Genomic DNA, 25,803 nt, shown 5'->3' on the forward strand with positions numbered 1-25,803 from the left:
CTCACTGCTGGTTTGATCCTATAGGTGAACACACAATCTCTGAAAAACAAGCTGTTCAGCTGCTCAGTTTTCACTTTATTAGACTGGTTTCACATTTGCGTTCAGGAGGGCTGCGGATTGCTGTCTACTTCCTTCTTTCTTCCTCCCAGAAGCTCCGCCTACTTCTGTATGGGTCCTTCGTTTCCCTGCATACCCATCTTTAACATTGGGTACGCAGGCGGAGCTTCAGGGAGGAAGAAAGGAGGCAGTAGGCAGCCACCCACAGCCCTCCTGAAATCAGCCTTATACAGTTGTGGCCAAAAGTATTGACACCCCTGCAATTCTGTCAGATAATACTAAGTTTCTTCCTGAAAATGATTGCAAACACAAATTCTTTGGTATTATCTTCTTCATTTAATTTGTCTTAAATGAAAAAACACAAAAAGAATTGTCCTAAAGCCAAATTGGATATAATTCCACACCAAACATAAAAAAGAGGGTGGACAAAAGTATTGGGACTGTTCGAAAAATCATGTGATGCTTCTCTAATTTGTGTAATTAACAGCACCTGTAACTTACCTGTGGCACCTAACAGGTGTTGGCAATAACTAAATCACACTTGCAGCCAGTTGACATGGATTAAAGTTGACTCGACTCAACCTCTGTCCTTGTGTGTACCACATTGAGCATGGAGAAAAGAAAGAAGACCAAAGAACTGTCTGAGGACTTGAGAAACCAAATTTTGAGGAAGCTTGAGCAATCTCAAGGCTACAAGTCCATCTCCAAAGACCTGAATGTTCCTGTGTCTACCGTGCGCAGTGTCATCAAGAAGTTTAAAGCCCATGGCACTGTGGCTAACCTCCCTAGATGTGGGCGGAAAAGAAAAATTGACAAGAGATTTCAACACAAGATTGTGCGGATGTTGGATAAAGAACCTCGACTAACGGGGGGGCGTGGCCTGCTGCACATGGAGACAGAAGCATAGTAGAACTTCTCCGGTGCATACTGACCCCATAAAGCGGCACACAGCTACGTACAGCAACGGCTCCAGACCCGAAGGACAGCGGACAGTAGTGGGAGTGTAGGGCCATGAAAGACCTCCGCAGCAGCAGAGGAAAGGGCAGGAAAAGCCCCCTTAAGCTCACCCAGTTTTATCCGGCGGCGGAGAGTGAACAAAATGGCGCTGGGAAGCTCAGACGCGGCATGGAGACACAGCGCTCATCCGCCACACGCTCAAGGGGAGAGGTAGGAGAATCTCCAAGGAGGCATGCGGAGGGGGAAAATAAGGCGAGCGGCCTACCCGATTATAGCAGGGAAGATCGGGGTGGGGTTGACTCTGGAACCTCCACGGCGCAGAGGGATGGAAGCGGCGGGGAGGACTTAGAAATCCAGCCCCAGGCATCCCCTCATGGAAGTGGTTCAAGGGCCTCAAGCGGCTCTAAAGAATACAGACAAAGCAATGTATTCACCTCTGCTGGAGAACCACTAAACGAGCACACTATGAGACAACTTATGTCTGAAATAATGTCTACCTTTAAAAAAGATATGCAAAATATGCTTAGATCTATGCAAAAGGACATTAATGTTCTGGAAGAACGCACGTCCCACATAGAAGATAAGATGGCGGAGTTAACTGCTGCACACAATGAGGTGGTGGACACAGTGGTGTCCACGGATGAAGAGGTAGATGCATTAAAATTGAAAGTAGCAGATATGGAAGACAGATCTCGCCGCAACAACATCCGTTTGAGGGGCATTGCGGAAACGGTGAAGACTGAAGACCTTAAAGAATTTCTTACTGATTATTTCTCATGTCTGTTGCCGGAAACCTCACAGCTCGACCCGATTATGGATAGGGCACATAGATTACCCAAGCCAAACCGTCTCCCAACCGCAATACCGAGAGATGTTATAGTAAGAATCCATTTCTTTCACATAAAAGAAAAGGTGATGGAAGCTGCTCAGAGTCCGCCATCTTTGCCCGACCGCTTTAAAGACATAATTATATTTGCGGATTTGTCAGCTTTCACTCTAGCACGCAGGAGAACATTTTCATCATGCACGGGGATCCTAAGAGAACATAATATCCCGTACAAGTGGGGGTTCCCAGTGAAGTTGGTAATAACGAAAGATGGACGCAAGCATGTGGCGAACAACTTGGAGCAAGCTTTACGTCTTTGTAAAGAATGGAATCTCCCCCTTAAAGCTGGGGAGCCTCGGGGGAAAAACACACTACTACGACCAATCTTGGAGGAATGGTCTCAAGCGTGAGCAGCATGCAACAAGGAACTGGCTTAGTCTTCTGGAACAGGAAACAGTAATCTGGAGGTCCTCTGTTGGTTGATATTTATCAGGGGAGCTCTTATGGCTTTGTTCTTTTCGGTTATTCAAATTGAGAGCAGTAAAACCCGTTGGGGTAGGACTGTCCGGGTCTGAGAAGTCGGGGGTCATGTATAGCAGGACCCCATTACTTACGGCTATCGGGACTTGGACATGGATCAGTCACCAGGATCTTCGGAACTCTGGTTTTTGGTTTTGTTTTATTTTTTTCCTCATATGGAGATTTTTCATGCAGCCTTTTTGATTTTTTATTGCTTCCCAAATTTTATGGCTTTTTGTGCTGTTTCTCTCCGAATTTGGTACTTTTTCTGGTACTGGTTCAAGTTTGGGACTCATGTCAGGGCCCAGGCTGTATGTGGCCTATTAAGCTTTTGCTGGGCTCCCGATACCTTTGACAGACAGCCTGCAAAGGCTCTCTGTTTGTGTGCCTTAGAGGACATAGTTATTAGTTTGAATGTTATTTGTGTTTGTGTTTACTGTTTTTTGCATTCACAGTGGCAGTACTTCACAGTCGGATCTTCAGGGGTGGGGAAAAGGGGTGAGAAGCGATTTGAACAAGTGGGCGCCAATGCCCAGGATAAGTATGAGTTTGTATGTTTCATGGCATGTTTGGTAAACCTGCACAGGGGAGTATATCCCACCAGTATACCCTATACACAGCAGCGGCACTTAGCATTCTTAGTCACACCCATAGATGGTGATTAAGTTTTTATCTGTAAATGCCAAAGGCTTAAATTCCCCTTACAAGAGGTCAATACTATGGAAGGAGGTACTGAGGACCAATGCGGACATATTGTGTATACAGGAGACTTATTTAAACAGTGAAGATACGAGTAGATTAAAACATAAAAGATTTCCTCATGTGATTCTAGCACCGGCAAATAGGAAAAAAGGTGGGGTGTCGATTGCAATAAGGGACATGGTGGCCTTTTCCCTAACTAACAAAATTATAGATTCTCATGGAAGATACATTATACTACAGTGTTTAACCCCTTAACGACCGCCGATACGCCTTTTAACGGCGGTAATTAAGGGTACTAAAACCACAGCGCCGTTAATTCACGGCGCTGTGATTTAAGTGAATAGCGCACCCCAGTGTCGGATTTTCTCCGGGGTCTCGGCTGCCAGGGGTAGCCGAGACCCCAGAGAACATGAATCGGTCGGTTTTTACCGACCCCCGCTTTTGCGATCGCCGTTATTAACCCTATAATGGCGACCACAAAAAAAAAGCCGCGATTTTACATTTAATTTCTCTCTCCTCTGATGTGATCGCACATCAGAGGAGAGAGGAATAGGGTCCCCGATCCCCCCCCGGTACCTCTCCGTGGCCCTCCGTCCCCTCCCGGTGGTCCCACGTCCCGCCGGCATCCTCCGATGGGCGCCGCCATCTTGAAAATGGCGGGCGCATGCGCAGTGCGCCCGCCGGGAATCTGCCGGCTCCGGCTGGCAGATTCCATTCATTATTTTGATCACTATGATAAACGATCATAGTGATCAAAATAAAAAAAATAGTACATAACCCCCCCGTTTATCACTCCCTTATATAGGCCAATATAATGAAATAAAGAAAATATTTTTTTTTTCAGTTTTCCATTAGGGTTAGGGTTAGGGTAGGGTTAGGGCTAGGGTAGGGTTAGGGCTAGGGTAGGGTTAGAGTTGGGCTTGGGCTAGGGTTAGGGTTGTGCTAGGGCTCGGGTCACGACTAGGGTTAGAATTAGGGTTAGGGCAAACTAGAATTAGGGTTAGAATTAGGATTAGGGTTGGGATTAGGGTTAGGGTTGGGATTAGGGTTAGGGGTGTGTTGGGGTTAGGGTTGGAGCAAGAATTGAGGGGGTTTCCACTATTTGCCAACTTTGGGGGTCTAAAAATTGGGGTCTAAAAAAAATCACTTTTGTGGAAATAAAAAAAGACTTTATTTTCACGGCTCTGCGTTTATAAACTTTTGTGAAGCGCTTGGGGGTTCAAAGTGCTCACCACACATCTAGATAAGTTCATTAGGGGGTCTAATTTCCAAAATGGGGTCACTTGTGGGGGGTTTCCACTGTTTAGGCCCATCAGGGGCTCTGCAAGCGCAGCATGATGTCCGCAGACCATTCCATCAAAGTCTGCATTCCAAAATGGCACGCCTTCCCTTCCGAGCTCTCCCATGCGCCCAAACAGTGGTCCCCCCCCACATATGGGGTATCGGCGTACTCAGGACAAATCGCATAACAACTGTGCGGGTATGATTTCTCCTGTTACCCTTGTAAAAAATAAAAATTTTGGGGCGAAAAGATCATCTTTGTGGAAAAAAATAGATTTCTTATTTTCACGGCTCTACGTTATAAACTTCTGTGAAGCCCTTGGGTGTTCAAAGTGCTCACCACACATCTAGATAAGTTCCTTAATGGGTCTAGTTTCCAAAATGGGGTCACTTGTTGGAGGTTTCCACTGTTTAGGCACATTAAGGGCTCTCCGAACGCAACATGGCATCCGATCTCAATTCCAGCCAATTCTGCGTTGAAAAAGTCAAACGGCGCTCCATCCCTTGCGAGCTCTGCCGTGTGCTGAAATAGTGGTTTACCCCCACATATAGGGTATCGGCGTATTCAGGAGAAATTGTACAACAAATTTTGGGGTTGATTTTCTCTTTTAACACTTGTGAAAATAAAAAAAATTGGTTCTGAAGTAAATTTTTTGCAAAAAAAAGTTAAATATTAATTTTTTCCTTCCACATTGCTTTAGTTCCTGTGAAGCACTTAAAGGGTTAATAAACTTCTTGAATGTGGTTTTGATCACCTTGAGGGGTCTAGTGTTTAGAATGGTGCCACTTTTGGGTATTTTCTGTCATGTACACCCCTCAAAATGACTTTAAATATGATGTAGTCCCTAAAAAAAATGGTTTTGTAAATTTTGTTGTAAAAATGAGAAATCGCTGGTCAACTTTTAACCCTTATAACTTCCTAACAAAAAAAAATTTTGCTTCCAAAATTGTGCTGATGTAAAGTAGACATGTGGGAAATGTTATTTATTAAGAAATTTGTGTGACACATCTCTCTGATTTGAGGGCATAAAAATTTAAAGTTTTAAAATTGCAAAATTTTCAAAATTTTCGCCATATTTCCATTTTTTTCATAAATAAACACAAGACTTATCGAAGAAATTTTACCACTAATATGAAGTACAATATGTCACGAAAAAACAGTCTTAGAATCAGCGGGATCCATTAAAGCGTTCCAGAGTTATAACCTCATAAAGGGACAGTGGTCAGAATTGTAAAAATTGGCCTGGTCATTAAGCTGCAAACTGGCTCTGTCGCTAAGGGGTTAATAAACAACATCCCATACACACTGGTAACCATATATGCCCCCAACACAGGACAATATACTCACATTAAGAAAATAATAGCAAAAGCTATTAAAGTCAAGAAAGGTTCTCTTATAATAGTAGGGGATTTTAATGTAGCGTTGTGGCCCAACATGGATACTACAACTAGATCAAACAAACTCAATCTCAGCCCACTTGCCAAACTGTGTCACACGCAAGAACTGTATGATATTTGGAGACTTAAAAACCCATCTACACGAGATTATACGTTTCTTTCTCAGCCGCATAATACCTATACGAGAGTTGATTTTTTTTCTAGTTGATAAAACAATAATCCCTCGAGTATTAACCGCTAATATAGGTACTATAACTTGGAGCAACCATGCTCCTATCACACTGGAAATAGAAGAGAAGCATGTCATAGATAGATCCCCAATTTGGAGGCTCAATACTTATATACTGAACCACCCCACTTATGCTTCACAAACACAACAACCCATTCAAGACTATTTTATAGAAAATGATAATGGAGAAGTATCGGATGCAACCCTATGGTGTGCACATAAGGCAGTAATGAGGGGGCATTTTATAAAGCAGGCTTCCCATTATAAAAAATCTACGCAAACTGCAGTACATGATATTCAAACCAAATTGGGAAGATTACATAGATTGCACAAAAGATCATACTCTCCCACAAGAGCGGCTGAGATTTCAGACCTTCATAAAAGGCTACATGAGCTTAATTTACATACATACGAGAAAGCCCTCCAAAAACTCAAAATGAAATATTATTGGCATGGAAATAAATCTGGGGAATTATTGGCTAAACAGGTGAAAATACGTGCAGCAAAATCCCGTATCCCATATTTAAACGGCCCCAATGGGAAAAATAATAGACCCTCAGAGAATCGCAAACGAATTTGCCAACTATTATGAATCCTTATACAATTTAAAAGGAGATAATCAAACCCACCAACCAAGTGATGCAGAAATAGGGAGATTCTTAGACTCAATAAGCTAACCTACGCTATCACCCACACAGGAAGAATCATTATCTCAGGAACTCACAATATTGGAAATTCATAGAGCTATTGATACCTTGAAGCTAAATAAGGCCCCAGGACCAGATGGCATTCCAAACAACTATTATGTAAAATATAAAAATCTGATCTCTCCTTACTTGGCGAGAGTATTCAAAGAAGCCACCAAGAATGGTGCCTTTCCAGCAGAGATGCTGAAGGCTCATATTATCACCCTACCCAAACCAGGAAAGGATCCAAATACCCCGGCAAACTTTCGACCAATTTCGCTTTTGAACACGGACGTCAAACTATTTGCTAAAGTACTATCCCTGAGACTTCTAGACATTCTTCCCGAGTTGATCCACTGGGATCAGGTTGGATTTGTCAAAAACAGGCAAACCAGTGACGGAACCAGACGCCTTATTGATTTAATTGCTGAGGTGGAGGGGAGTCGTGCGCCTTCTCTGCTCCTGTCACTGGATGCGGAGAAGGCATTTGACAGAATTCACTGGGGATTTATGGAAAGGACGCTTAGATGTTTTGGATTCGGGGGACCCATTCTATCTTCCATTATGGCATTATACTCTGGGCCTTCGGCCCAGGTGTATGCAAATGGGTATTTGTCTCCTGGGTTTAATATCACAAACGGAACGAGGCAGGGGTGCCCCCTCTCCCCATTGATATTCGTCTTATTGATGGAACCATTCGCCCAGGCTATAAGAATGGAGAAAGAAATTTCTGGGATCAGAGTGGGCACTATGGAAAATAAGATAGGTCTATTTGCTGACGACGTTATATTATGTGTCACGAATCCTGAAGTATCCCTGCCCCATATATTTAGACTTATTACCCAATTCGGAAAAGCTAGCTATTACAAAATTAATTTAAGTAAATGTTTAATTCTTGACATGGGTATCCCACAGACTACAAAGCAGAAACTAATGGAACAATATCCTTTGACATGGAGGGCTGACTCAATTCCATACTTAGGGATTCAATTAACTTACCCAATCAAAAATCTGGGGAAAACAAACTACCCACGTTTACTGCAGAATATCCATAAGGAGTTGCAGTCATTTGCCAAAGCAATGATATCCTGGTTGGGCCGGATTTCAGTGGTAAAAATGATGGTATTACCCCAAATTTTATATTATTTTCGCAACTTGCCCGTCCAAGTCCCACTTCACACCCTCCAAAGGCTCCAGTCCGCTTTAATGAATTACATATGGAACCAACGGAGAGTGAGAGTATCAGCGAAATTTTTGTATTTGTCAATAAGACGTGGGGGGCTGGGATGCTCATGTGTACGAGCATATTATCGTGCTACGTTGTTAGATCAGTTAAGATGTTGGTGGGATGGAAACTCTACAAAAGCTTGGGTAAAACTGGAAGCGCAAATAGTGGGGCATCCCTCTATGGCCTCATATATGAGGCATCTTCGATTGGCCAAAAAGGAGCAATTGCCAAGACACCCCACGATACGAGCAGGCGCAAACACCTGGTTAATGCAGACGATAGGACAAAAATTACTCCCCACAAGAACACATAAGCTTCCTATGAAGGTAGTGGGTAACTTGATCCAGAATTTGGATTTGGGAGACTGGATCACGAAGGGAATACTTAAAGTTGGAGATATTATGATTAACTCGGTCCTTAGACCGTTTAGTGATCTAGTTAGAATGTTTGGGGTACATCAGAGGGATTTTTATAAATACCTCCAAATTAGACACCTACTAACAAGTATTAAAACGGATCAACAGGAATTGGTCTCACCATACGAAAACTTCTTTGAAGTCAACAAAGATACAAAAGGGGGAATATCAAGGGCGTATGAGGTCTTGAATGGCGCGCGGGCGGCTCTCACTCCCTACCATTTGTGGGGAAATGGGAAATTGATTTAAAAACACATTTTCGGGAAGAACAATGGGATTACTCTTTTCAAATACACAAAAAAGTGTCCCACTGTATTAATCATTTGGAGATAAAGAAAAATTTTATACAGATGGTATTATACGCCAACGCGTTTACAGAAAATTTATCAATTATCAGACGAGTGCTGGAGGTGTAATAAACAGCCAGGCTCGTTGCTTCACGTCTGGTGGGAGTGAGAGCTGATTCAGCCTGTTTGGGCGGAGACACAACAATGTTTAAGCTCGATCCTGGGCTATGGTGTGGAGTTGGGGCCCGAAACTGCCTTGTTGTCCATAGGCTTGGAAGATATGGACCATAACGATGCAATAATAACTGTACAATTTTTGACTGTGGTTAGAGGGTGCATTGCGAGCAAATGGAAAACTTCGCAGGTTCCTACTGTTCAAGAAATAAAGGCTAAGATGCGACATAATTGTATTATGGAAAAGATGATAGCAATCAGCAATAATAGAGGGTATAAGTTTGAAGTTACTTGGGGAAAATGGCTGGAGTACTCGGATTCCAGGCGAGATTAGGTCAAGGGGCATGTAGGAGCTCAGGCTGTCTGGTGTATAGGTGGAGGTTCAATTATTGGGGTTTCAATGTTGCTTAATGATTGTTAAATTTTGAAACTGGAAACCAGAAAAGAGATAATTGCTTATTATTAAAGATAACCGACTGGAACACAGTAAAAACGATTGTAACTGCCCATAATCTGTATGTTTAATTTCTATTTTTCTTGTTATACTTCAATAAAAATTATGGTTTAAAAAAAAAAAGAACCTCGACTAACATCCAAACAAATTCAAGCAGCCCTGCAGTCCGAGGGTACAACAGAGTCAACCCGTTCTATCCGTCGGCGTCTGAATAAAAAGGGACTGTATGGTAGGAGACCCAGGAAGACCCCACTTCTTACCCAGAGACATAAAAAAGCCAGGCTGGAGTTTGCCAAAACTTACCTGAAAAAGCCTAAAACGTTTTGGAAGAATGTTCTCTGGTCAGATGAGACAAAAGTAGAGCTTTTGGGCAAAGGCATCAACATAGAGTTTACAGGAGAAAAAAAAGAGGCATTCAAAGAAAAGAACACGGTCCCTACAGTCAAACATGGCGGAGGTTCCCTGATGTTTTGGGGTTGCTTTGCTGCCTCTGGCACTGGACTGCTTGACCGTGTGCATGGCTTATGAAGTCTGAAGACTACCAACAAATTTTGCAGCATAATGTAGGGCCCAGTGTGAGAAAGCTGAGTCTCCCTCAGAGGTCATGGGTCTTCCAGCAGGACAATGACCCAAGACACACTTCAAAAAGCACTAGAAAATGGTTTGAGAGCGCGCACTGGAGACTTCTAATGTGGCCAGCAATGAGTCCAGACCTGAATCCCATAGAACACCTGTGGAGAGATCTAAAAATGGCAGTTTGGAGAAGGCACCCTTCAAATATCAGGGACCTGGAGCAGTTTGCCAAAAAATTCCAGCAGAGCAAGAAACGCATTGATGGTTACCGGAAGCGGTTGGTCGCAGTTATTTTGGCTAAAGGTTGTGCAACCAAGCATTAGGCTGAGGGTGCCAATATTTTTGTCTGGTCCATTTTTGGAGTTGTGTGTGAAATGATCAATGTTTTGCTTTTTGCTTCATTCTCTTTTGTGCTTTTTCATTTAAGACAAATTAAATGAAGATAATAATACCAAAGAATTTGTGTTTGCAATCATTTTCAGGAAGAAACTGAGTATTATCTGACAGAATTGCAGGGGTGTCAATATTTTTGGCCACAACTGAATAATAAGTATTGTGTATGTAGGTAACAGCAGGTTCGCAGGATTCAGTGACGAGACGCGAGACTGGTTGAACTTTGAAAAGCAAACTTTTATAATTTGAAGCCGCAAGGGCTATACTAAGCAACCAAAAAATGGGTAACAGTTGTCCTCGCAGGGACTCAGTACAACCAAACACTACTTGAAAAGAACACGACTAACCCGGCCGAGGCCGGTTACTATGGGGCCACGGTATGGCCGTCTACGGGTCCTTATACACTATAATGTCACTTATCCGTCCTGACGTCTCTCGGCGGCTCTGTGGAAGCTACGTTGCTGATGAAGCTGCTTTGGCGTCTTTGATGAGGCTGCCTTGGCGTCGCAGCCGCTGGGCCCAGCGGCTGAAGGTTTGGAGTAATCTTCGGGCGTTCCAGCGCCCAGGAGGAGTTGGGGCACAACAGGCCCTGATGGGAGTCCTGAGATGAAGTAACCCCCTGTTGTAACAGCGGGGTTGCGCTTGTTAGCGAGTTCAATAGGACTCCTGTCCCCAAGCAGGGTTGTGTCGCAGTCCTCAAGAGTGGCGGTTTACTGGCCATGCGCACAGCCTGAGGCTGTGTGCTGAGTGTCTCTGTTGATGAGGAACAGGCCCCAACTGCCGACTACAGCGGGTTGAAGGTGGCTGTGAGCGGTGATAGACAGGCCGCAACCATGGGCTGAAGTGAAACGGCAGCGCCTGCAGGGGGCAGCGGGCAGGCCGCAGCCGCGGGCTGAAGGGGGATGGCAGCAACCGGGAGTGGGAGCGGACAGGCCGTGGAGGGCTCAAGCTCAGCTGTAACGACTGAGGATGACCGGGGGCAGATCGTAACCAGGGATTGGGTTGAAGAGGCAGTTCCCTGTCGGTAAGCTCGGCGCCTCTCTCCTGAGGGCCACTGCGTATCTACCCTCTGCTGCTGGTCTCTTCTCTCAACTGTCAGTGGCCTTCCCGTTCTCTCACGCCCCCTCAGTCTCTTGCTCCGTGTCTGATGTATCACCAACTGACTCCTCTGCACGCTCCCCGTCCCTTTTATAGTCGTCCCTCCCCTTGGTGTCCTGTCACTCTCAACAGTCCAACAGTCCACTCTCCTCCTCTGTTCCCCGGGTACTGTTTCCTTAGGAACTCAGATGGCGGTCACCTTGGTTCCGGCCCGGACACTCTGTAGGGGTCCTCCTCCCAACACGTACATGGCACATTTACAGATTAACACGTCTGTCTGTCCTTTTATACATTATCATAGTCTTCAAAACAAACTTTTTTGAGAGTCTAGTTGACTGGCACCTAACTAGAAATAAGAGGCGTGGGTGCAAACAAAACAGCAATTCAGCAAGAGTTGCTTCCAGTAAGAGTTGGATCGGAGCCCTGCGCATTTTTCATAGAATCAGTTTTTCAGCTGTTTTGGCTGCTCAACTCCCAGCAGGTAGAGAAGCACACAGGCGGCTCTATATTACATGCTTAGATGTGCGGGCACACGCAGGTCAGTAAACAAGCTTTCAGGAATGAAAAAGACATCTCGTGTCCTACCAAGTTGCAGAAAGTATATGAATTAAATAAAGGGTTTTTTGGAGACAAAGTATGTATATAAGAACAATATTATATATATATAATTGTATATATACACACACACACACATAACACACACACACATATATATATATATATATATATATATACACATATATACATACAGTGGCGCAATAAAGTATTTAGTCAGTCAGCAATAGTGCAAGTTCCACCACTTAAAAAGATGAGAGGCGTCTGTAATTTACATCATAGGTAGACCTCAACTATGGGAGACAAACTGAGAAAAAAAAAATCCAGAAAATCACATTGTCTGTTTTTTTTTTTTCATTTTATTTGCATATTATGGTGGAAAATAAGTATTTGGTCAGAAACAAAATTTCATCTCAATACTTTGTGATACATCCTTTGTTGGCAATGACAGAGGTCAAACGTTTTCTGTAAGTTTTCACAAGGTTGCCACACACTGTTGTTGGTATGTTGGCCCATTCCTCCATGCAGATCTCCTCTAGAGCAGTGATGTTTTTGGCTTTTCGCTTGGCAACACGGACTTTCAACTCCCTCCAAAGGTTTTCTATAGGGTTGAGATCTGGAGACTGGCTAGGCCACTCCAGGACCTTAAAATGCTTCTTACGAAGCCACTCCTTCGTTGCCCTGGCGGTGTGCTTTGGATCATTGTCATGTTGAAAGACCCAGCCACGTTTCATCTTCAATGCCCTTGCTGATGGAAGGAGGTTTGCACTCAAAATCTCACGATACATGGCCCCATTCATTCTTTCATGTACCCGGATCAGTCGTCCTGGCCCCTTTGCAGAGAAACAGCCCCAAAGCATGATGTTTCCACCACCATGCTTTACAGTAGGTATGGTGTTTGATGGATGCAACTCAGTATTCTTTTTCCTCCAAACACGACAAGTTGTGTTTCTACCAAACAGTTCCAGTTTGGTTTCATCAGACCATAGGACATTCTCCCAAAACTCCTCTGGATCATCCAAATGCTCTCTAGCAAACTTCAGATGGGCCCGGACATGTACAGGCTTAAGCAGTGGGACACGTCTGGCACTGCAGGATCTGAGTCCATGGTGGCGTAGTGTGTTACTTATGGTAGGCCTTGTTACATTGGTCCCAGCTCTCTTCAGTTCATTCACTAGGTCCCCCCGCGTGGTTCTGGGATTTTTGCTCACCGTTCTTGTGATCATTCTGACCCCACGGGGTGGGATTTTGCATGGAGCACCAGATCGAGGGAGATTATCAGTGGTCTTGTATATCTTCCATTTTCTAATTATTGCTCCCACAGTTGATTTCTTCACTCCAAGCTGGTTGGCTATTGCAGATTCAGTCTTCCCAGCCTGGTGCAGGGCTACAATTTTGTTTCTGGTGTCCTTTGACAGCTCTTTGGTCTTCACCATAGTGGAGTTTGGAGTCAGACTGTTTGAGGGTGTGCACAGGTGTCTTTTTATACTGATAACAAGTTTAAACAGGTGCCATTACTACAGGTAATGAGTGGAGGAAAGAGGAGACTCTTAAAGAAGAAGTTACAGGTCTGTGAGAGCCAGAAATCTTGATTGCTTGTTTCTGACCAAATACTTATTTTCCACCATAATATGCAAATAAAATGAAAAAAAAAACAGACAATGTGATTTTCTGGATTTTTTTTTCTCAGTTTGTCTCCCATAGTTGAGGTCTACCTATGATGTAAATTACAGACGCCTCTCGTCTTTTTAAGTGGTGGAACTTGCACTATTGCTGACTGACTAAATACTTTTTTGCCCCACTGTATATATTGGTACAGACCAAAAGTTTGGACACACCTTTCTTTACTTTCATGACTATGAAAATTGTAGATTCACTCTGAAGGCATCAAAACTATGAATTAACACATGTGGAATTCTATAATTAATAAAAAAGTGTGAAACAACTGAAAATATGTCTTATATTCTAGGTTCTTCAAAGTAGCCACCTTTTGCTTTGATTACTGCTTTGCACACTCTTGGCATTCTCTTGATAAGCTTCAAGAGGTAGTCACCGGAAATGGTCTTCCAACAGTCTTGAAGGAGTTCCCAGAGATGCTTAGCACTTGTTGGCCCTTTTGCCTTCACTCTGCGGTCCAGCTCACCCCAAACCATCTCGATTGGGTTCAGGTCTGGTGACTGTGGAGGCCAGGTCATCTGGCGTAGCACCCAATCACTCTCCTTCTTGGTCAAATAGCTCTTACACAGCCTGGAGGTGTGTTTGGGGTCATTGTCCTGTTGAAAAATAAATGATGGTCCAACTAAACGCAAATCAGATGGAATAGCATGCCGCTGAAAGATGCTGTGGTAGCCATGCTGGTTCAGTATGCCTTCAATTTTGACTAAATCCCCAACAGTGTCACCAACAAATAATAATAATAATAATAATAATAATAATAATAAATTTTATTTTTATAGCGCCGACATATTCCGCAGCACTTTACATTTCAGAGGGGATTTGTACAGACAATAGACATTACAGCATAACAATAATCACATACAGTAGATTATAACAAATACCAAGAGGAGTGAGGGCCCTGCTCGCAAGCTTACAGTCTATGAGGAAAGAGGTAGACACGAAAGGTGGGTGGTAACAGTTGCCCTGATTGTATGGACCAGCCATAATGTTAAGTGTGTAACAGTACAGACACAGAGGGCTAATGGATGCATAAAGCATGTGGGAACATGATGCTGGGAACCTGGTTATGGTAAAACTTTTGGCTCTGCCACACAGGGATAGGTTAGGTTAATGTGTTGAGGCGATAGGCCAGTCTGAATAAATGCGTTTTCAGGACACGCTTAAAATTGTGGGGATTGGGGACTAATCGTATTGACCTGGGAAGTGCATTCCAAAGAATTGGCGCGGCACGTGTAAAGTCTTGGAGACGGGAGTGGGAGGTTCTGACTATTGAGGATACCAACCTCAGGTCATCAGCAGAACGGAGGGCGCGGGTAGGGTGGTATACTGAAACAAGGGAGGAGATGTAGGGTGGTGCTGAGCCATGGAGGGCTTTGTGGGTGAGGGTAATAAGTTTATACTGAATTCTGGAGTGGATAGGTAGCCAGTGTAATGACTGGCACAAGGTAGAGGCATCGCACCCCCACGCCATCACACCTTCTCCTCCATGCTTCACGGTGGGAACCAGGCATGTAGAGTTCATCCGTTCACCTTTTCTGTGTCGCACAAAGACACGGTGGTTGGAACCAAAGATCTCAAATTTGGACTTATCAGACCAAAGCACAGATTTCCACTGGTCTAATGTCCATCCCTGTGTTCCTTAGCCCAAACAAGTCTCTTCTGCTTGTTACCTGTCCTTAGCAGTGGTTTCCTAGCAGCTATTTTACCATGAAGGCCTGCTGCACAAAGTCTCCTCTTAACAGTTGTTGTAGAGATGTGTCTGCTGCTAGAACTCTGTGTGGCATTGACCTGGTCTCTAATCTGAGCTGCTGTTAACCTGCGATTTCTGAGGCTGGTGACGCGGATGAACTTATCCTCTGCAGCAGAAGTGACACTTGGTCTTCCTTTCCTGGGGCAGTCCTCATATGAGCCAGTTTCTTTCTAGCACTTGATGGTTTTTGCCACTGCACTTGGGGACACTTTCAAAGTTTTCCCAATTTTTCGGACTGACTGACCTTCATTTCTTAAAATAATGATGGCCACTCATTTTTCTTTACTTAGCTGCTTTTTTTTTGCCATAATACAAATTTTAACAGTCTATTCAGTAGGACTAGCAGCTGTGTATCCACCAGACTTCTGAACAACACAACTGATGGTCCCAACCCTATTTATAAGGCAAGAAATCCCAGGTATTAAACCTGACAAGGCACACCTGTGAAGTTACGCCCCAGTCTAAGTTAAATAAATGTGCTGGCGCATGCTTCAACAGTGGAAGAGACTCATAACAGACGCTGCAGTGTGTGTGTGTGTGTGTGTGTGTGTGTGTATATATATATATATATATATATATATATATATATATAAATACATACATACACATATACACACTGCGGCGTCTGTTATGACAGGTCTCTTCCACTGTTGAAGTATGCGCCAGCACATTTATTTAACTTAGACTGGGGCGTAACTTCATTCTATACATGATACACTAAGTGGACAAAGGTATTGGGACGCCTATATAATTCAACTAAAGTGTTAAGATGCCCCATTCTGAAGTCATAGGCTTTAATCTGGCATAGGTCATCCCTTGGCAGCTAAAACAGCTTTCACTGTTCTGGGAAGGATGTCTACATGATTTTGGAGTGTGTCTGTGGGAATTTTAGCCCCTTTATCTAAAAGAAAATTTGTGAAATTAGACACGGATGTTAGGTGACAGGACCTGTCTCAATCTCTTTTCTAGTTCAAAAAGTGTTCAATGGGGAAGAGGTCCAGGCTCTGTATATGACAGTCAAGATCTTCTAACCAGGTCTTTATTAACCTTAGCTTTGTTAATTGTCATGGGAACCTTCCTCAAACTGTTTCCAGAATGTTGGATGCATACAATATTCCAACTTGTCTTGGTATGTTGAAGCATTAGTATTTCTCTTCATGGGAACCAAGGAACCTAAGCCATAAACCCATAGCATTATCCCTCCTCCACCAAACTTTACAGTTGGCCACAAAGAAGTCAGGTAGTTCAATCCTCCAGGTATATGCTAAACCCTGAATTATCCATTAGACTGCCATGTAGGGAAGCACAATCTTTCACTTCATAGAAGATGTTTTACACTACTCCATCCGGCAATTAGCATGGTGCTTTGTAATGTAAGGCTTGCAAACAGCTGATCCGGCATGGAAACCAAAGCCATGAAACTCCCGATGGCCAGTTTTTGTTCTGATGTTAATCCCAGAGAAGATTTGGAGCTGTGTAGTTATTCAGTCAGCAATTTTATGCACAATGCACCTCGTGACCCTGCTCTAAAACTTTATGTGGTCAGCCACTTTGTGGCTGAGCTGATGGGGCTACACTGAGGCAATGAAAATTAACCCTTTTCTGACATCTGATGTAATAATCCGATCCAGTGCCCTTGGGCCTATCTGACCAGGGACGGAATATTACGTCTGCATGATTGCCCATGATTTTGACAACTGATACCTGACACGGAGTGCGAGGAGCGGCAGTTTAACCTCCGAAATACTGCAAATGAACACGATGAATGAACGTTGCCGAGTAAAAATTGCACACTGCCTTTGTAGTGACCAGTACGCTGCAGTCACCAGTACCTTATGCCCAACAAGTACTTCTGGAAGCATGCACCCGTAAGTTAGGTGGGCTCTCATCGCTTCATAAATGCCAGACGTGAACTCAATATGTGGTTTAGGTACACTGTGGAGCTCAGAAGCGAGGGGGCATTTGGATTTGGGAGCAGAGAATTTGCTGGATTACTTTTGGAGGGTAAGAAGCCATTTCACTTTTCCAGAGCCTTTGCACAACCGGTAACGTGGAAGCCCCCTATTTTTCCGTTAACAGATGACAGACCTGAGTGAGGACTTGCTTTTCTGTGGATTGAAGATATTATTGGAAACATTTTACATAACGTTTGGGATCACATTTATCTGGCGCGCTATGCTGAGCACTTAATTTGTGTTTCCATCTAAATCACTGAGTGAAATGATCCAGATGAAACCCCCGAGGGATCCATTTACTATAATGAGGAAGCAGTGTTACTCTGGACTCCATCTAGCCTCTGTTCAGCGGTGTCCTTCTTTTAGGAAGGGCACAAAACTGTGGCCGACGGCACTTTCATGCAATCCTAAAAAGACGGACACCTCCGACGTCCACAGTGCCTCCATCTGCCTCATTATAGTGAATCTTCAGCCAGAGGTTCTGTTTGAATCACGTATTTCAGAGATTTACATGGAAACCCGATGTAAGAGCTCAACGCAGAGAGCAGAATAAATGTGGGCTGAGCCTTACTGCGATTTTTGGGAGGCAGAATGAAAAAAATGAACAGCATGTGAAGAATTGGTTTTATTTATTTTTATGCTGTTCCTCGTGCGGTATAAGTGATTAGGCAACTTTATTCTTCGGGTCGGTGTGATTACAGCAATACCAGATTTATATCACACACAAAGACGCTTTTTATCGTGAAAACTAGTTTTTGCGTTATCATATTTTGAGAGCTATAACTTTTTCATATTTCGGCCAACAGAGTCATGTGAGGGATTGTTTTTTGCGGGATTGAGCTTACGTTTCTATTGGTACCATTTTCGGGCACATGACATTTTTTGATCGCTTTCTAATCCGATTTTTGGGAGATAGAATAAACAAAATACAGTTATTCAGGAATTGCTTTTTTTTATAGTACCGCGTGTGGTAAAATTGGTAAGGCAGCTTTATTCTTCCGGTCAGTACGAATACAGCAATACCTCATTTATATATATTTTTTTTAAAGTTTTGTCGCTTTTACACAAAAACTTTTATAGAAAAAATTATTTTTGCATCGCTTTATTCTGAGAGCTATAACCTTTTTATTTTTCTTCCGATTGAGCTGTAATGCAGTTTGCTTTTTGCGGGACAAGATGACGTTTTCAGTGGTACCATTTTTATTTAATCATTTTTTACTGCGTTTTATTGTACTTTTTGTGTCGGTATGATGATATCACATTTTTTTTGCCTCGTTTTAAATTTTTTTTTACGGTGTTCACCGAGGGGGTTAACTAATGGGACAGTTTTATAGAGCAGGTTGTTATGGATGCGGCAATACCAAATATGTGAACTTTTATTTTTTTTATTTACATAAACAAATGTAATTATTGGAAAATATTTCTTTTTTTCTCTTTAAACTGCAGACTATCAGGTCAGGATCTGACATGCAGGGAAGGAGGCATGCCAGCGCTTGCTCTCGGCAGGCCTTCACAAGTCACCTTACCTGCAGGAGCCCGATGAACCCCGTGGCCATCTTGGTGCCGGGGTTCTCTGTGGAGACCATCAGGACATTGCGATGTGCTTATGGAGGCGCGCAGGGGGCCCCCTCCTCCCTGTGCGATCCTTCTCTATGCCGCTGTTACTACTGACTGCGGCATCATGGGGGTTAAATGCCCAAGATCGGTGCTAGCACTGATCGCGGGCATTGCTGCGGGGTGTCAGCTGACACTCGCTCGCGATTGCCGCGGCGCTCAGCATGAGGCTGCGTGATGGTGCCACCGTACTAGTACTGCTCTGGGCACAAATGCACCTCCCGCAGAGCAGTACTAGTATGGCAAAGGTCGTAAAGGGGTTAATATATATTTAATAAAGATATCTTTTTAGAGTTTTTTTTCTTACTAGTTGGTTAGTAATTTAATCAGGGCCTTTTACTATGTACCTTTTTTGGTTTTTCTCTAACAATTTATGATGTTATTGCACACCTAGGTTAAAGGATAGTTTTTTTATGCCTCCATATATAGCTCCTGAAAAGTAACATACTGTAACTTCATAAATTCTTAGAATTCTGCTTCTAGCCTGTAGTAAGTTCACTAGCATAGTGACTTGATTAATGTCATAAAGCAGTGTGCTCTGATGACGGAACTTTTTTCTTAAGCAGCAAGAGGATTAAAGAGAACCTGTCACATACAGAAACAATATTTACCTGCAGATATATTGGTAAACAGAGGGTAAAGAACATGTACATTGTGCATGGCTGGCTTACTGGAACAGCAGCTAAAGGGAGAAAATCATGTTTAATTCTCCTTGTCGCCGCTTGCTTCCGATCATTAGGGTGGTGCAGTTGGCTGTTGCCGTACCCTCTCACTATACTATGAGGGCAGATGGCATGTTGAATGACAGTCTGCCAGTTAATGTTCGGGTAAGCAATTATGTGCTGACTGTGTAGTAAGCGGTGACTGACTCCCTGCAGTTCCCCGATGACTGGAAGTGAAGTTGGAGAGAGCCACAGCTCCAATAATCCTGCCAGACAAGCATAATTTAATGCAATAAGGGTAGCGTTACACTTAGTGATGCACCAGCGATCCCGACAACGATATGGATCACTGGTGCATCGCTAAGTGGTCACTAGTGAGCTGCCACACAGGCAGATCTCACCTGCGACATAGCAGCGGTCGGGGGTCGCTACTTACCTGTCAGACGCGGCGATCCTGACGTCCTCCCGCCCGCGTCCACGCGTCGCTCGTCGGCGCCACAGGAAGCCCAGCAGGAAGTGCCCGACGAGAAATGATCCAGGACGTTCTCGCGCGACCAGCGATGAGCAGCGGGGGAGCCGGTCGGAGGTAAGTATCGCTAGCAATTTCGCTGGTACGTCAGAAAATCGGTGATGTTACAGCGATATTGCTAGCGATATTGCGGTGTAACGGGGGCTTAAAGCTGCAGATTATCGCTATATCTGCAGGTAATTAGCTTTCAAATATGGCGGATTGTGTGTAAATAATAGGTTTAGAAATATTAAAGTTTCTCAAGCTAGAACAGTCATACTGTGTGGTGGTGAGAAAGGCCAATTCAAAGATCAATATAAAAAGAAAACAAAGGCAGTAGATAGTGCCCAAAATGGTTGCCCAAGTAACTTAGATTCTCCAAATGGTAAAAGGACTTTCAGTCTTATTGCCGTTTTTCCACTTTTGAGGAGATGAAGCCCAAGAAGGCAGACATGTATGACTGTGACCATCTGGGAGAATTCCTGAATCTACTACAAAACATACATTTTGGAAATTAAGAACGATGTATGAAACTCAATATAGCAAGGAATACTTTTTGTAGACTGGGGCTTTAATTATGTCATTTAACTATTGGGTGCCCTGCATGCTATTATTCTACTGGGAGCTTGAAGTAAATATACTATGGATACTGTACCCTAAGAAATTAGAACTATCCACAACTTACACAGCTTTAGGCGCTCCCTAAAAACACCTCTGTTCAGAGCGGCCTATCATGATCTCTAATCAAAGTGCTTTTATGTTTGTGTATGCTGCCCATTCACTATCTATCTGAGAATAACCCTCCATCAAACTCCCCCGCACCAAACAGCACCACAAAAACTGTCTGGTGACTACCTCACGCAGCCTTTATCCATCCCCATTCCCTCAAGATGGCAGGACCATCATTGTAAATGTATTTTGTGTCACCCCACCTCATTGTAAGCTCTTACCGGCAGGGTCGTCATTATTTTGCTTTAAATGTTTTTACTTATGACTTGTATATGAACTGTTGAATTGTAAAGCGCTGCGGAATATGTTGACACTATACAAATGAAGATTATTATCATTATGGAAGTCTTCTGGATGCATTTACAAGGAAGGGGTATGCAGGTGTATAGTAGAATATGTCACAGTGTATACTAAGTGGAGTTGTTGCCGGACTGCACACATGCCCCATGATGAAGCAGGGTGAAACGCATGTCGGGGCTCTGGATATCACGAGGTGAGCTTTCAATTTTTGCGATTATGCCACATGGACTGTTTATGTTGTTGTATAACACTATATGTTACTAACTAGAAGAAGCCCAAACACTTTCTTATACTTGGTTCCTCATATTGCACTATGCAGTTACTACTACCATGATTTATTACTACTTTTTACTTGGATTTATTTACTTCAGCCGTATTTATTGCAGCACAGCAGTCTTGATATTACACTATTGTTGCTTCGTCTAGGTTTTGTTAACCTTTACATCGTTTGACTAAAATGCGGTTAACATTATGTTTAACTGACACACATACCTCATGTAGGCAACCTTGCTTTTTTATTTTTTGCTTCATCTTTTCACTTTACATGAATAAAAGTTGTTTTTATGATTACCAGTAAGTGGAGTGTCAGTTGCACCATTTACTTAACCCATGACCGTGTGCACGGAGATACCCTGCCTTTCATGTCCATAGGGTGCATCCCTACATGGTGTCAATACATCGAGCTAAGGATTGTACCCAGTACTTACCAAACCACTGTACATAGTCTATGTGTTGTAAGAGGCAGATTAGAAATACAAGGCAATGAAGATAGTCAGCTCTTTTCTTAGGTTTGGCGCCTACAGGAGACATTGACTCCAAAACAGGAACATTTACTGGTGGTAGCCAAATAAAAATGAGTCTGCAGCACAGATAACAGAACTCAAATAATATAGCTTTTTCTAATCAAACAGCAGAAACGGGAATTTACATTGCAGTCACTTGAAGAGTCACAAAAGTAGAGCATTCAATCGCTAGCTGAACGGAATAAAAACAGCGCTTTTATAGACGAGGAAAAAGTAGAGAATAGGAAAGCCAAGAGCCAACTGCAACACTTATTATCCTTGTAAAGCACAGAAATTCAAGAAGCAAGCAACAATTCTGGAAGGAACAATCAATGATCCCATTATATAGTATTGCCAAGATAAGGTCTTGCACTCACAGTGGTGTCGGTCTCTTCTATAGATCTATAAATGCTACAGAAGGAGAGACATGTAGCTGCCAGTCGTACTTGAGAAGACAGATCAGAATGGAACAAAAGTACATACCGTAATATAAAGTAACACTACGAAAAGTCTAACAAGACAACACTGAAAAATGTGCAAGTAGCTGCACGTAAAAAAACAGTGGTAATAAATGGAGCGTACATTACTGTGCCCAAATAAACCTTAGATTCAATACTTGTATTAATAAAAAGTGTTTAATCAGGAAAATCTTATCTCTAAGAAAGAGGACATTAAAAATGTTATACTGACAAGCAAACACAACAAACCAAAAGGCTGTATATGTGGCCATTTTTGTGCAATCTGCTATAGACTTCCAGCAATAACCTAAGCTCTGCATTTTACAGACAAAAAATACTGCAAACCCCCAGCTAAAAGTGATATGTGAAACTGGTCTCAATGTGCACAACACACTTCAGCAATGAAAAAACAAACATTTGAGGGGCTTCATCTAAACAAGAAGAGAAGCGTTGACCTTACTGCTATATATAAAGATGGCATGTTTTTCCAAAGAGCATCTGAAAAATGCGACAGAAGGAGTCTTCAGGTCTACTATGGGCTACACAAGTTTTTACATGTGGTTTAGATTTCTATACCAGAATACACACGACACATGACGACTGCTAAAATAGAGGGCTTTGATGAAAGCTAAAAAGGATAGAATGAGGCTGGGGTGCACACAATCTGTTAATCATTTTTTATTAATTTGTGTTGTGCGTCATGTATCATCTTCATGCATGCTTTACAAGGAGACATCCATATTGTAAATCAGGTCTTTCTTGTCTTTCCATTACGGTCTAACATATAGGAAAAACAGTTGTCATCTACTTAATGGATTGACATGGTTGTGGAGGGTCTTGCTCTTGAGAGCACTTGTGATCAAAATATCGCAGGGAGAACCTGATCAGAGGACACAGCTCTATTCACGTAACATAAAAAGTCCCCATTGGAATATAAGTTCCCATACATCACAAAACTATATGAATCTAAGATATTAGTGTTACTGATGCAAGAACACATCCAGCGAACGTTGGGGCTCTCATCGCAAATAACCATATAGCTTAATAGCTTCTGCTATATTTTCCTAGTATTTACATAGTTCTCATTTAGTGCTAGTATTCTGGCATAAAGAGGAGAAATACCACCACTTACATCTCTGAAAACTGAGCTCAAATGAAGAAAAGGCAAAAAAACTGCAATACAACCAGCCATGCAGAATGCCACTTGCAGAGGAAGCTGTTCGCCAAAGACTTCTGCAGATCTCTGTACTGCTTAAAAACAGACTATAAAGCATTTTGCACCATAATAAAATAACTGGAGAAAAAAGCTTTGAAAAGTCACAACTCCGTTTTCAAAAAAGTAGCGGCTTTTGGAGATTCCATGTAAATTATGTCCTGCTCCACCAAAATTAGTGGAGCTGGGGCGGTACGGGTGCACAACGCTACAGCTCGTCTTAGTCAGTCCTTATGCCAAAAGGCTTACTCCAGTCAGTGACTGGAGTAATATTTCTGGCATGGTGAATGTCACTTTAAAGTGCACATAATTAATGAATCAGGGACATCAGGGCATAGTGCAATGCTGGGGGATAGACAAAATAATGACCAACAAAGTGTTAAAGGAACAATACATAAAATAGAAGAGAATATTGTCCACAGTGATTATTTTTATTTTTTAGAAGCCTATAAAACATCCTCCAGAGTTGCAATTATTTGCAGAAGACCAGGTGAAAGTTCTTTCCCCAACTCCTGTCAATCAGGCTGACGGGCAGCAATAAGGCAGGTGTAGGTACAGGTAGGGGGTTATCTTATTGCTTGCTGCCTGATGCAGACTGAACAGTGCAGTTTTTCTACAGCAAAAATTAAAGGTAGCCAAAATCTTAGGTAGCCGAGGACTGAACACTCACCTCTTCAAGTCCAACAAAAGAGGAGCAAAATGTACAAAAGTAAATGCCGGCTCACCTGCCGCGGCTCAACTGAATTGAATGGGAGCACGTTCTGACCCAGACGTGAAGCAGGCAATAGAAAAACAATGATTTCCAGCGCCAATAAAAATATGAATTTATAAAAAAAAATAAAAAAATGACATAGCCACAAATGGAAAGGAGAGATGGAGGTTATGTCAATTTAACATTTTTTTGAATTTTTGAATACGGTAAATTCATATTTTTATTGGGACTGGAAATCATATTTTTTTTTCTATTAAAAGAGAAGCAAAGCTTTCATCTTCTCCCCATCAGCTTCTCTCCAGCAAGAAGAGAGGGAATTGGACCTTACAGTTAGAGACAGGTTTGCAAAAATATCACATACACTGGATGCATATAAAGAATAGTACAAGCTATAAAAAGATTTTAATGTACTCAAACATTCAGCTATACGGTATTTGATTTTGTAAATGATGGTGTTTCACATTGACGCTGAAATAGAGGATGTCACACAGAGCAGAATATGCTGCATACTTTCTGCAGCCACACCATATTTAAATACAATAGCATGTGTAAATCTGTTAGCGAAAACTTCAAGACATCATGAGATAATCTAAAGGTTAGGGCAGAGAAAACAGATTACTTCCCATTAGAAATGGCACAAGTCCAAGATTTGAGAGCCAAGCGTGTGAGGTCATACATCTAGAGGGCTTACAAGACTCTGCAGGCGTAGCTGGAAAAACCTCATCCGTGGTTCAGTCGAGGAAAAGTCACCATTATACCGCTGGGAGTGATTACTGTTTAGAACGCTTACACACTCTCATCACTACTAGTGGTGGTGGTGGTGGTGGTGGGGGGGGGGGGGCGGACACATCACTGGTGCAACCTGTGCAGCCGTACAGGGGCCCAAGAGGTAAGGAGCCAACGTCTACCTCCAAGTCTGTCAACTATTACACCATAAATAGCCTAGATACAGTTCTTGGACAGGGGCCCTTTCTGTGTGTCCACTGATGAATACAATATATATTCTATTAAGAACATATTAACCCCTTACCGACATCGGATGTATAATTGCGCCGATGTCTGTATCCCTCCCTTTGATGTGGCCTCCAGCGGTGAGCCCACATCTTTCCCGGGACATGTTAGCTGTTTTGAACAGCTGACGTGTGCCCGCAATAGCCGCAGGTGGAATCGAGATCCACCCATGCCTAATAACTAGTTAAATGCCGCTGTCAAACGCTGACATCGTCACTTACATGGCGCTTCAGGCCATCGGGTCGGAAATATGAACAGTGGTGACCCCCGCGTCCCGTGATCGCAGGTCACCAGTGTGTCGGCATGACAACCCGAGGTCTCCTGGAGACCTCTATGGTTGTCAGTGCCGGATTGCTGTGAGCGCCACCCAGTGGTCGGCGCTCATAGCAAGTCAGTAATTTAGCTACATAGAGGCGATCTGCTCATCGCCTTTATGTAGCTGAGCCGTTTGAGTTGTGCCAGCTTCTAACCTCCCATGGAGACTCTTGAAGCATGCCAAAAGTAAAAAGAAATAATGTTTAAAGATATAAAAAAAAATATATATAAAAGTTCAAATCACCCCCTTTCGCCTCATTCAAAATAACACAAAAATAAAATCA

General features: G+C 42.9%; 1 protein-coding gene across 2 annotated transcripts in view; it reads right to left on the reverse strand.

Moving 5' to 3' along the window:
- Positions 1-25,803, reverse strand: part of VTA1 (vesicle trafficking 1) — a 322,571-nt gene that overhangs the window by 10,816 nt on the left and 285,952 nt on the right. The window lies entirely within an intron of this gene.

Source organism: Dendrobates tinctorius, unplaced genomic scaffold (genome assembly GCF_039654945.1).
Source record: "Dendrobates tinctorius isolate UK_male_01 unplaced genomic scaffold, ASM3965494v1 ptg000250l, whole genome shotgun sequence".
Taxonomy (NCBI): Eukaryota; Metazoa; Chordata; class Amphibia; order Anura; family Dendrobatidae; genus Dendrobates; species Dendrobates tinctorius.